The sequence below is a fragment of the Notechis scutatus genome, chromosome 1 (genome assembly GCF_049901735.1).
Source record: "Notechis scutatus isolate UNSWTSFEM ecotype Mainland chromosome 1, rNotScu1.2, whole genome shotgun sequence".
Taxonomy (NCBI): domain Eukaryota; kingdom Metazoa; phylum Chordata; class Lepidosauria; order Squamata; family Elapidae; genus Notechis; species Notechis scutatus.
In genome coordinates this window covers 249,269,689-249,282,143 of record NC_142009.1, presented here as the reverse complement: position 1 = coordinate 249,282,143, position 12,455 = coordinate 249,269,689, and the positions used below count along the sequence as shown (strand labels likewise).

Sequence of the window (12,455 nt, the reverse complement as noted above, 5' to 3'; positions counted from 1 at the left end):
GGTGCTTTAGAATTTATTTTTGTATAGTGAAATGCAATTTAACCAACCAGTTTAGGGAAAGCATGGTCCATGAAAGCCAAAAGACAGTTAAATTTCACATAATTTACATATTTTGCTGAAGTTCAAAGTCAGATTCGGTTAGTTGCATCTGTAAAATTAAGGTTTTAGTGTGGTCTGTTCAGACTTTATTTCCTTACTGCAAGATAGCAAAGAGGACAAGTGGGTTTTTTATGCTATTACACGTCTTCATTAGTCTTCAACCATTCTGGCTCCTCACACTTTTAACCCATAGAAGCCCTATTAAAAGTTAAGAAAAGTGAAAGAGAGGTCATGCACATACTGTATATCTTCAGCCCACCAAAAAAAGAAAAAATAAGGTGCATGCAAGAACTGTACACCAACATTTTCTTCTTTAAAACCAATTTCTTTTCCATTAAACTGAAGATTGTTTGAAAATGCAGGGACCAATTCAGCTCCTATTGCTTTGAAGAAATGTGTTGGCTTTTTGAGTTAAAAATAATCTGAAACAAATTGGAACCTTCTTAAAGCTTTTTTAGAAATTTAGAAAAAAACTGAAAGCTCAGAAGTCATTCAGTGGTCTGAATATACCCAGGCTGCTTAGCTTGGATTTGTCAGGCTGGTCTATGGAAGTTTATTGTGCATTGAAAACATTGGTTCCATCCTAGACACCTACAGGATACATAATACATAATGTTAATTTACTTAAACTGGCAATCTAGTGGCCTCCTTGGTTTGGGTTATTTGACACAAGTCTTCCAAGGGCTCTGATTAGGTATTTAGGTATTTAGATTTTAGCTAACCACCTGCCAATGGTTTTTGCCTCTGTCCCTTTACTGGACATCAGATTAATTGAATAGCAACAGGATTCTTTATATATATGCTATATCAGCAGGGAATTCATATTGTTAGTATAATATCATCCCCATGGGGAAAAGAAAGGGAAATAAAGTTTACTCTCTTTATTAAGAGAACACTTTACTCTGTTTATTATTCTTTGTATCTTTTAAAAAGATCACAAAAAAGAGGGCACCGACAAAGGATGGAGAAGAAAGAAAAAGAACACAGGTGTAAAGGAGGTTAAAATGCTTTTTCCCTGTAACCAAGGTCATGCAAAAGTCAGTACTAATTAAGAGCCAAAGATAAATAAATTGAACAACAGCGAATAGCAGTGAATGTAATAACAAAACATTAAAAAGCAAGAGAAAACAGCTGTCATATCTTTCTTAGCACCTGCTGATATTGTCATTGAAAGGACAATGGAACTTTATTTGGTGCCATCCATGTAGGTAATAAAAATATATCAGATAATCTAAATGCACATAATCAGCTGGGTCTCAATCTAATGATAACTGTAACATACTAAAGAATTCTAGAGGGAGGATGGGAGAGACTGTCAATAACTGTCCAACTATATAGCATCATGAGCTGTGGTGGCACAGTGGTTAGAATGCAGTATTGCAGGCTAATTCTGCTGACTGCTGAATGCCAGCAGTTTGGCAGTTCGATTCTCACTGGCTCAAGGTTGACTCAATCTTCTATCCAGATTGTTGGGGGCAATATGATGACTCTGCAAACCACTTAGAGAGGGCTGTAAAGCACTGTGAAGTGTGTATATAAGTCTAAGTATTATTGCTGTTGCTATTTTCTTGACCAAAGGTCATCTCAACAGAGAATTAGGGAAAGCATGAGCAAGACCCTCTATTGGTCCCCGAGTCCAGAGGCAGAATCACATCTTTAAAGTCTTGTAAAAAGCCAATAGGATCAAAACCAATCTCATTTGGGCGGGGATATTTCAATGGGCAGGTGCATGACAGTATAGATCAGGGGTGTTAAACTCACATTATCGTGGCAGCATCACGTGACATATTGGGATTTTTTCCCCCCTTCGCTAAACTGGCCAGGGCCAGCACATGACACATCCAGCCTGTGGGCCGTGAGTATGACACCCGTGGTATAGATGGTGCCCAGAGCAGTCTTTATGGGATAGCCATAATCAGGTGAAGTGATCAGGGAGAGATGCATCAACAGCCCAATCCTTTGTTATGAAGACTTTATAGATTATTATCGGCACCTTGAACTGAACCTGGAAGCATATTGGTAGCTGGTGCAACTCACAGACCAGAGGTATAATATGTGCTGATTGAGAAACGTGTAACATTTAGGTGTAGAAACAGTTAATCCAAGAATCTAAGAACTCTGATTATTAGTCTTGATTGGAAAGAAAATAAAAATTATACTATGGGAATGCCAGTGAGTGCTCTACTTTCAAACGACACATTTGTACATCTGTATACAGTACTGTACAGGCAATTAAGGCAGCAAAACACATGCCCACTTTCTCCTGCTCTTTCTGTGCAAAGGTTGGATGGGATTCTCTTTTCTGAAAGGGAGGCAGCTTCCATCTGCTTAGTTTGGTAAACGCTAGTCCTTCAATCAGTGTGAGAAATAACTCCCACAGCATGCCCTTCTAATCTCTTTAAGTTAGGAAATCACTAAGGCAGTTTCGGAGGAACAGAAGGAGGCAGTGAGAAGAACCTCCATTAAAGAAGCATTACTTGATTCATTCAGGCCAGGCTTGTCCAAAACTGAAATAAATGATTCAGACAGAGAAGATAGTCTAGGAAAGTACTTCAGCTTTCTTGGGATTGGTTATCCTTAGCTCGCCTGAAGGATCAAGGTGAAGTATTTGAAAAGAGAGTATGCATTTCATTTTTCATCAGAAAGAGAAGATGATCACTTATTCCCAAGAAAACTGCTTCTCAGAAGCTAATTTTCAAGCACATAAAACTACACTGTCTTTCTTTCAATCATTTGCCATAAATAGTATAGTTTATATCTCAAAGAATGGTGTTATTATCTTTGCCTTTGCAATTTGTTCTTTGGCACATGATTTGTAATTCATGCTAAAATTGCTTATTTGGTTCTTAAGGGAACATTTGCCATAATGAAAAAAATGTGATTTGGAATAAGGAGGGCTGGGGTTGGTGGTTCAAGATCATTCTGTCAAAGTCCTGAATAAAGTAGTATGGAATAAAGTAATATGGAAATGAAGAGAAGAGGGAGTTATTTATTATTTTGATAGCAAGTAGGTAAAATAGCTGAGCAATAAATAAAAGTAAATATTGCTACCATATCTGCAGATCAAATTATTACAGGAACATAAAGATTACACACACACACATACACACACACATGAGCATGCAAGTAGTGTTATGTAATGACAAAAGAAAATGTGGCCTTATGTGTGGAACAAGTGCAATGCCTCCTCATTTCTTTAATTGCATATTACAGTTTTAATAAATCACATTAAACAAAAGCTAGTTTGATGTTGTGATTAAGGCACCAGGCTAAAAACTCACAGTGGGGACTGTGAGAATTCTAGTCTGCCTTATGCAGTGTGAATTCTACTCTGCCTTATGCAGTGTGAATTCTAGTCTGCCTTATGCATAAAACTTGCTGAGTGACCTTGGGCCAATCATTTTCTCTCAGCCCTTGGAAGGAGGTCATGGAGAACTACTTCAAAATCTTGCCAAGAAACCTCAAGGATTTGTCAAATTCCAAGGCCTGTGGGCCGGATCCAGCCCATGGGGTGCTTAGATCTGGTCCATGGGGCCATCCTGGAAACAGTGAAGGATTGGCACATGGTGCCTCTGCCAGTGAAAACGGAGCTTGGGAGCTCCATTTTCGCTGGCAGAAGGCTGCAGGAGGCCATCACAATCGAAAATAGAGCCCCAAAACAGAGCTCTCCCTGGTCTCACATTCCTCCACTGGAGACAATGGTCCCCCTAGCCCCACCCATCCACCACAGATGCCCCTGACCTCAGTGATGTTGAGCTGGTCATGCTATCCTGGCCACATCCACCCTGGCCATGCCCAGCTGGCCCCCCAAGGTCAAACACAACTCTGATGCAACCCTCAATGAAATTGAGTTTGACGCCCCTAGTCTAGGCAGTCACCAGTCCACACTAAATTAAAGGTACTCTTTCCTTGCAAATATATTAAAGGTAATAGGGTTTATGGACAGTTATAACATCATTCTGGAGAGCAAGTGCAAGACTCTGGGTCTTGAAAGAAAATGTGATGTTATGGAGTTACTTTGTGCAATTCTCAAAATAGGAACATCTTTTTTAAGGCTTTCATAAAAGCCATAATAAAGGATTGTGTAAATGAATAGTAGAGAAATAATTCATTTACATTTAGTGTGAAGCTTTTCTTTCAAATCATTTTCAGAGCACATCCATTCCTTTTAGGGAAGAAATAATGGGGTAATATTGTAATAAATTGTGGTATTAAAATAATTAAAAACCCTACTTCCTTTCTGTTCTCTTTTCTTCCATAGAAATACCATACATTGTGAAGAAAACTCAAGAAGTATAGTTGAGAACATTAGATCCCTTGGGGCTCAGGATTTTAAAATATATACTTTGATTTCCTTAAAAAGAGATTCTCTAGTTTTGTAAAGGAATTTGGAGCTGGCTTTAGAAATGGACAGAATGAATGAATGAATAATTCACAGGAGGAGTGCTTATAGGAAAGATTACACAGACTTCGGAAGAAGGAAAGTATGGAAAAGAAACTCAAAATAACCCTATCTTGATTTTAACATAAAAGAGAAAGTTGGACAGATTTTCATGTCTCTGTTATTCAATCTTACTGAAGTAAAAAGCATTGCTGAAATCCCTGCCATGCCTGTTGCTTAACCTGGTCTTTCTTAAGAGGATATCAGCAGGGTTACTTTGAATTTCTTTCTCATTCTTCCGTTTTTCCTAAATTCCTCTACCACTTTTCTCTCTCCTGCAAGCATTTCAAAGGAAAAGATATAAAGGATTTGGAATAAAAAATTTAAGGGGAAAATCCTCCTTATATATTTGAACAGTATCTTATGATAATTAATTCGCTGCTATAAAATGGACCAATTTAAGGTGATTGATGCAGTCCTGCTACCTTTCATGTCAACATATATCATACATGAAGTACTGATCGCGGTAACCGGTACAAATAGAATGTATTATTTTGAGCTTATGACATTGGAGAAATGGGGGGGGGGAGAGAGTTTTGCAAAATATATCTGTGGATTCTTTGAATCCAGACTCATAGCATGCAACTCTGTCACCAGGAAGTAAGGTATGAAGTTCAGTGTTCCTTTCAGCTTTTTCCCTATGGACTTTTATTTGGAGCTAAATTTAAAAATACAAACGATAACAACAATAAAATCACAGGCATATTCCAGAGGGATTGCACCTGCTATGCATGTTTAGAACTGGGAAAGCAAAGGGCAGGGGAAAGAGGAAAGGGGAGGGAGGAGAGGAGAAGAGAGGAAAGATCAGGAAAGAAAGCCCCTTGTTTTAACTGCTTAGTATGTCAGCTTCCAGATTCTAAATTGGCAAAAGCTTCTTTTTAAATAGATACAAAATAAAACTATTGTAGCACTATATAGAACAGTGATGGCTAACCTTTTCAGCTTGGTGTGTCGAAAATCGGGAAAAAGTGTAGCCTTCCTCGAGTCGTGTGTCACTTCAAGAAATATCAATAATTTGGGGCTTCCGGTTTCGCCAGGCTTCGGAGGCGGCGGGGTTTCGCGATCTCTGTGATCCCCACCGCGCTAGCCGTTCTTGGTTCCTCCGACCCAGACGGGTCTGGAGGATAAGGTTGCCCCGTAGAGGCAACCGAAGACAGGGAGGATCCGGACAGGGGGTTGGGGTGTTCGCAGACCCCTTCCCCACCCGGCATAACCTCCTTTTCTCAAGTCGGTCCAGCGGCGGTCAGCAATGGCCGCCACAAAGAAGCCAGCAGCCGGACAAGATCGTGCTGGAGGAAGAAGGAGAAAGTTTTGAAGCAAAAGTTTTTTTGGCTGAACTGGGACTAGAAGATACATTTAATACCCTGAAATCTAAGATTTGGGGTTTTTTTTTTTTTTTTTTGAAATATACTTTGTTTCCAGAAGAGATTTGCAAGCGGCGAGTGAAAGTGTTTAAAGTGAAAGTTTACTCTCCTTCCACATGGAATTAACAAATGAATACTGAAAATCCTACTATTTTACAAAAGGTAAAAATTTAAAGCTTCTTGTTATAAATGGGAAGGGAGAGGACAAAAGGAAAATTTATATTAAGATTTTGTTGAAGGAGATGCCTGGAAGATTTTGGAGATTGGAAGTTACTGTAATAAGAATTTAAAATACAGATTGGCTTTTTTTAGTCCCTTTGCAACTGATATTACCCAGGAAGAAGGGAAGAACTTTGTGCCTTGTTTGGATTGTTTGATTACTTTGGGACTTTGGGAATTGTTTTAAGCTTGGAAATATCTTTGGCTGTTTTAAGAAGAAGAAGAAGAAAAAGAAAAAAAAGAGAGGATTTACAATGACTTTATCTGCTGATGAACTGAGAGAGGAATATGGCAAAATAAAGAAAGACGATGTGGGAGAAATTTTTTGCTTTTTAGAAATGGCGCTTGCTACTTATCAGCAAATACAACAATTGATGGAAGAAGAAGAAGAAGAAGAAGAAGAAGAAGAAGAAGAAGAAGAAGAAGAAGAAGAAGAAGAAGAAGAAGAAGAAGAAGAAGAAGAAGAAGAAGAAGAAGCCATCTTTAACGAACCCACAGAGTTGAGTAAGAAAGGAAGGAGAAAGAGAGGGAAAAAAAGGATATAAGACTTAAAAAAATATCTAAGAAAGTGAAAAATAAGATGCAAAATCAATACAAGGCTAGAAAGCAAATGGAAAGAGAAATACAACAGAGAGGGGAAGTTAAGTGGGGTAAAAAGACCAGATGGGATAAGACAGGGAGGAAGAAGGGGGGAAAAGGCCACAAGGTTATGAAACAAGATGCGAAAAAGAAATTGTTTTTTAGGGACAAAGGGTAATATAATTTTGTTTTTAAAGGATTCTGCAAGGTACATAAGATAGTATTGTAGTATTTGTATTAGAGATAGAAAATTATAATTTTATAAGACTTGAGTAAAGACTAAAATATTAAAGGTTTAATAATGGTAGAATTTAAGATTTAATAAAATATTAAAAGGAAGGTTTAAAATACAGTTTAAATATAAATTTTAATTGACTATTGTGTGGATGTTAGTATGAATATATTATTGTAATATTTGTTTTTGAAATAGATAATTGGAATGTTATGAGATTTAATGTTTAATTATATATTTAATTATGTTATGGATTTACTATTTTCTTTTTGTAAGTAGTATGTACTAAGCAGAATCAGATAGGGAACTTGGTGTTACCTTAAATGTTAATTTAGAGGTGCGATGGAAAGGCATCATACTTTGATTTGTGATTTCAGGAGAAATTCTTTTATTTTATTATGGGGAATGAGATAAATAGACAATTGGAAAAGAATGGACAAAGGATAGAAATATAATGATTTAAATTAAGATAATAAACAAAATAGAATTAAGAAGAGTGGAAAGCGGGGAGAAGTTATAAAGAAGACACAGAATGGTAATTAAGATAGGTAATGGCATATAAGATGAATATGAATTTAATTGAAGTCCATACAAAGAGAGGTAATCCGGGGCCAAGCTACTTTTTTGAAAAAAGAAGTTTTACTTTATGTGTTTTGTGTGTGTATGTTTATCTGAGATTTAATAAAACCTTGGAGGAAAGCGGGAGGAGAATAATTGCAAACAAGACAGAGGGAAATATGAATAGGATGACTAAATTTAAAGAGAAGAAATGAGAGTCTTAAAAGATATTTAAGTAGAAATGGGATATATTAAAATCACACTGTATAAAATAATGTATTATCTGCCTTGTAAAAATTTACAAGGGAAAGAGGTTTAATGTCTACAAGGTTTATGTTTTGTTTGTCTTTAAAAATTAATAAAATTTGTTTCAAAAAAAAAAAAAGAAATATCAATAATTTGGTTTATGACGGACTGGGCTGGGGTGATCACACAGGGCTGTGAAACTCGTCTCCCTGGTCTCAGGGCTGCAGGTGCAGGATGGGATCGGAAGGCCACCTTACAGGGCTGTGAACCTCATGGATCTCCTTTCCTCCTGTAGCGTTCCTGAGGTAATGAAACTGACAAACCTCAGTTTATGGCAGTTAAAACTGGTTCTCTGCTGCAAAGATCTTGCGGCAGCGGTGACACCACGCCTCCACGCAACAAGCAGGGAGCAGGGATTGGAGCAGAGCACAGGCAGCCTCTAAATGTGCAGGTTTTCCCCACACCAACAGGCGTGTCAGTCAAAGTGCCTCGGCGTGTCACGAGTGACACGTGTGTCATAGGTTAGCCATCACTGATATAGAATGAAGGCACAAGCAGATGATTGTTCTCTCTAAACATTAACTCCTTTTTATATCCTTTGTATTTTAAAACCAGCATACATTTTCCCCAACCTTTTCACAGCTTAATTAAGAATTTGCTTTTAATTTCTCAAGCTTGGCAACAAGAGGCATTTGAATATGCTTGGAAGCATACTAGGTAGTGCTTCATCAAATTTTTGACTAAACAGCTTGTCAGTAGTAATGGCTCGGAGGAGTCCTCCAAAGAAACTATTATTCAATCTAGAATTGAGTCAGAACAGATGTTAACCCTCTATAGACAGTGAATGTGGAGATATTGAAGACAGAGTTTGTATTATAGGCATACCTAACTTAGAGGGTGTGATGGAACCTGTAGAAATTCAGTGCTAGTAGCATAGCAATGGTGTGTTCTACTGTGAAGATACTAAACAGAGTTAATACGTCACTGCTGGTAGCAGACCTAGTCTTTGATATGTACAGATGTAATTTTAAGGGCCAAAGCTGACAACTAGCACTACACACAGTCTAGACTGAATCATGTACAGCAGGTGCAATCCAGGCACTAAGAAATGAATAGCTAATTTTCAATTGAGTCAAAAAGAGTGGGAGGGAAAGGCTTAAGATTTAAACTCTAGAGCTGATAACTCAGAGGCATCTGGGGTCCAATAGCAAGAGTAAACAGGGAGTTAAAACATTGGATTCCTTTTTAATGTCTATTGTCTTATTGCATAGACATGTAAAAAGGGACAGATTAAGTCTGGTTGCCTGGTGACATCACTCCACCTTCCTCTGACCAGGTGTGAGAATGTCCTTGGTTCCCAAGAGAAAGTATTTTGTTCTGGCTACAAAATCCCAGCTGTCTCAATTCCCCCTTTTCTATCCCTCAGCTCCAGCGTGGCAACATTGAAGCCGTCAAGATGGCTTCAGTCAGATCAGCTTCAGGGTTGACCCTCTTGGCCTTTAGATCTCTCAACATATGGATCCAAAAAAGTGCAGAACATATTCTACTGGAATATATCCTGCTTGTTCTTGGATTTTTATGTAATTCTCAAGAATATTATCTGACAATGGTTAAGAGATGTAAAGGCCTTAAAATTACATCTGTACATATCAAAGTCCTTAAAATTACATCTGTACATATCAAAGCCTAGGTCCACGAGCTGTAGTGACACCCTGACAGTGATATCTAAAAGAAACCAAACTGATTTAAATCAAATGACACAGACATATATGAAGTGAGATGGCTTATCGTGATGAAGTTAAATGAATTGCAGGGGGAAACATCCAACCCAACTTAATAAAGCAAGAATTGAAATCTTGTTAGCACAAAAGGAACAGAAATCTTATAAATATTCAAACCCTTAATCAAATAGCTTAGGGGAAAAACTGTTTGGAATGTTCATAATGACTTTAAGTGGCTTATTAATGTTATCATTTTATGATAGTGATAGTGCATTGGGGACATCTAATACTTAATTGTATCACAGAAGAATACTAAACACTCCATGTTTGGTCATTTGGGATTATTATCCTAACAAATGAAAACAAGACTTTCCAGTATTAACAATTCCTGGCATTTATGTAGTGCTTGAGAGTTTCAGTACTTCCCATAGTGTGATTCAATTACCCTGTATATTTGTAACCATCCATCTAGCCATGTAGAGTGGATGAAAGAGACTAACTTGCCTGAGGATGACTAGGCAAGTCTGTGAGAAAATATCATTTGAACCAGGAATTTTATGGAGCAGTACCCTAATTACTCTACTAAAGTGGCCAAATAGGTAAATGACATGACTGGCTTTTTATCTTTCATGTCATGTTCTAGAACTGTCATGAACTGTAAAGAGCAACATTTTCCAGCAAATATATCCCAAATTCCATAATATGTATCTTTAATTTCTTCCGATGGCAGTATCTGATTAATTCCAGGTGAGCTAACTCCTGATCTTCTATATCCATTAAAAAATGGAAAACTGTAAAACAATAGCTTTTGGTTTGATGTTTTTTGCCAGAAAAATGGATTCTTTATTTGGCTATATCCTTCTCTACTTTCCAATATTTTTTTAGTAGAAAGCCTTTAAATATAAAAACTAACTACCTTATTAGTCACACATCTTCTCTTCCAAACAAAAATGCAGAATTTAATGAGGTTATTTCTCATGTGGGCATAAGCTTAAACATGTGTATAACAAGATATTTTACTTGTATTTGGATGTCTATAAATAGTTATAGCAAAGAATTAACTATTCCGTATAATAAGCATAGACCTATAAAACCATGCAGTCAAAGTAATTGGCCACATCTTGTAAGCTCTTTCATTAGAATTGCTAGATCTGGGCTGCAAAAATCCAAATGACCTCTAGATAAAAGTAGAAGCATATAGAAAACGCTCTCTTATCATCTTGGGTTTATCTAACCCAGAACTATTAGCCCAATAAGCTTATTTTTAGATATATCTGGAGCCACAGTTTCAACATTTTACAAGCTACATAACTAAATGTTAGAATTTCTTGTTTTTATCTTGCAAAGTGATGTTTTTGTGGATCTTCTAAGCTCACTTTTATGTTCTTGGGCCATTACACCCAAGATTACACATATTACATCAAGGGTGTCAAACTTAAGGCCCAGGGGCCATATCCAGCCCATGGGGCACTTAGATTTGGTCTGCGGGGATACCCTGGAAATAGTGAAGGACCAACCTGTGGTGCTTTTGCCAGTGAAAAAGGGCTCCCAAGCTCCATTTTCAGCTACCACAGCCTCTTGCAACCCTCTGCCAGTGAAAACAGGTTGCCAGTGAAAACAGAGTGTCAGCATTCCAGCATGCAGCCCTCCTGAGCTCCGTTTTCAATGGCAGAGGGTTGCAGGAGGCTGTGGCAACCAAAAATGGAGCTTGGGAGCCTGTTTTCACTGGCTGAGCAGTCGGGCCACCACAGGCGCCCCCAACAGGAGTGACATCGAGCTAGCCACACCCACTCTGGCCACACCCAACCCATCCCCCTGAGGTCAAACACAACCCTGATGTGGCTCACAATGAAATTGAGTTTGACACCTCTGTATTACACCCATTAGACGGCATAAATACACCCTTGTATGCCATAAACATTTATACTTTTCCCTTTAGTTGTACTGTTATGATTGTTCTTGTTGTTATTTGTAATTGTAAATTTGAAGATTTGAGATACTGAAAAAAGCAGGAGAGAGGCAAATGAAAGCACACAAAAAATGAAAAAGAAAGCATAGTAATAATGACAATTACTACACTATCATATGAAGTGTTTTTCACAGCCACAGGTTTGAGATTTATAGCAAGATGTCAGTTATCTCATGGCCTATGAAATTCACAAGTGCAGCAAAATGATAAAGGGGAAATAAGGAGGTTCTTTTTTCTTTGAAATTGCTGGTTTCCAAATAAATGGTATTTAATCATTTATATTTTTTTATAATGATATAAGTGGCAATTTTTTTTTACTTGAGGCATAGAACAGCTCCTGAGAACCTCTTTTTTGTCTAGTGCTAAAAAGAAGGTTGAAATTAGAACAAAACAAAGAGAATTTTTCAAAGAAGTGAATTACAGATGGGTACATACATCCCTATGATACCTACTGATACCCACAGATAGAAATGGACATTTATCATGGCAACTTTAAAAGAAATATTAGTATTTAATATTTAAATATCATTTAAAGAAACTCTATCTGATTTGCTCTGGGAGTATATTTTTAAAGAAAAGATGTCTGGTGGCTGCTAGATCAAAACATGGACTTTGAAATTTCCAATACCAAAGAAAGTGCATTGATAATCCATTAAAACTCTAAAAATCAAAGACTAAGAAGAAGAGGCTTTCAAAAATCTGGGTTTGTGCTTAACTTTGTTCCATTTTTGTGACTGCACAAGACTTTGTAAACTTTACAAAAGAGTGTCTGATATTTCAATAATACTGGATGCATAATGTCAAAACTATCTGGGCTTTACAAAAAAGCATTTTCTGAGAATGAAAAAAACCACTTTTGTGAGCAGAAGCCTATATTCATATGGCCTTTTTCTTCTCATTGTGTGCCTTCTTAATTCCCAACAGCCTTCTGTGAAGGGTCCTTCAATCTTTTTTGGAGCCAGAAAAATTCCATCACAGGTATGCTTAAGGAAGTCATTCTTTAAGCATACTCTTGAATCTATAATAT

General features: G+C 37.3%; 1 protein-coding gene across 2 annotated transcripts in view; it reads left to right on the top strand.

The window, feature by feature from the left end:
* SPON1 (spondin 1) overlaps window positions 1-12,455 on the top strand; it is a 341,950-nt gene that overhangs the window by 95,297 nt on the left and 234,198 nt on the right. The gene's annotated exons all lie outside the window — the stretch shown is intronic.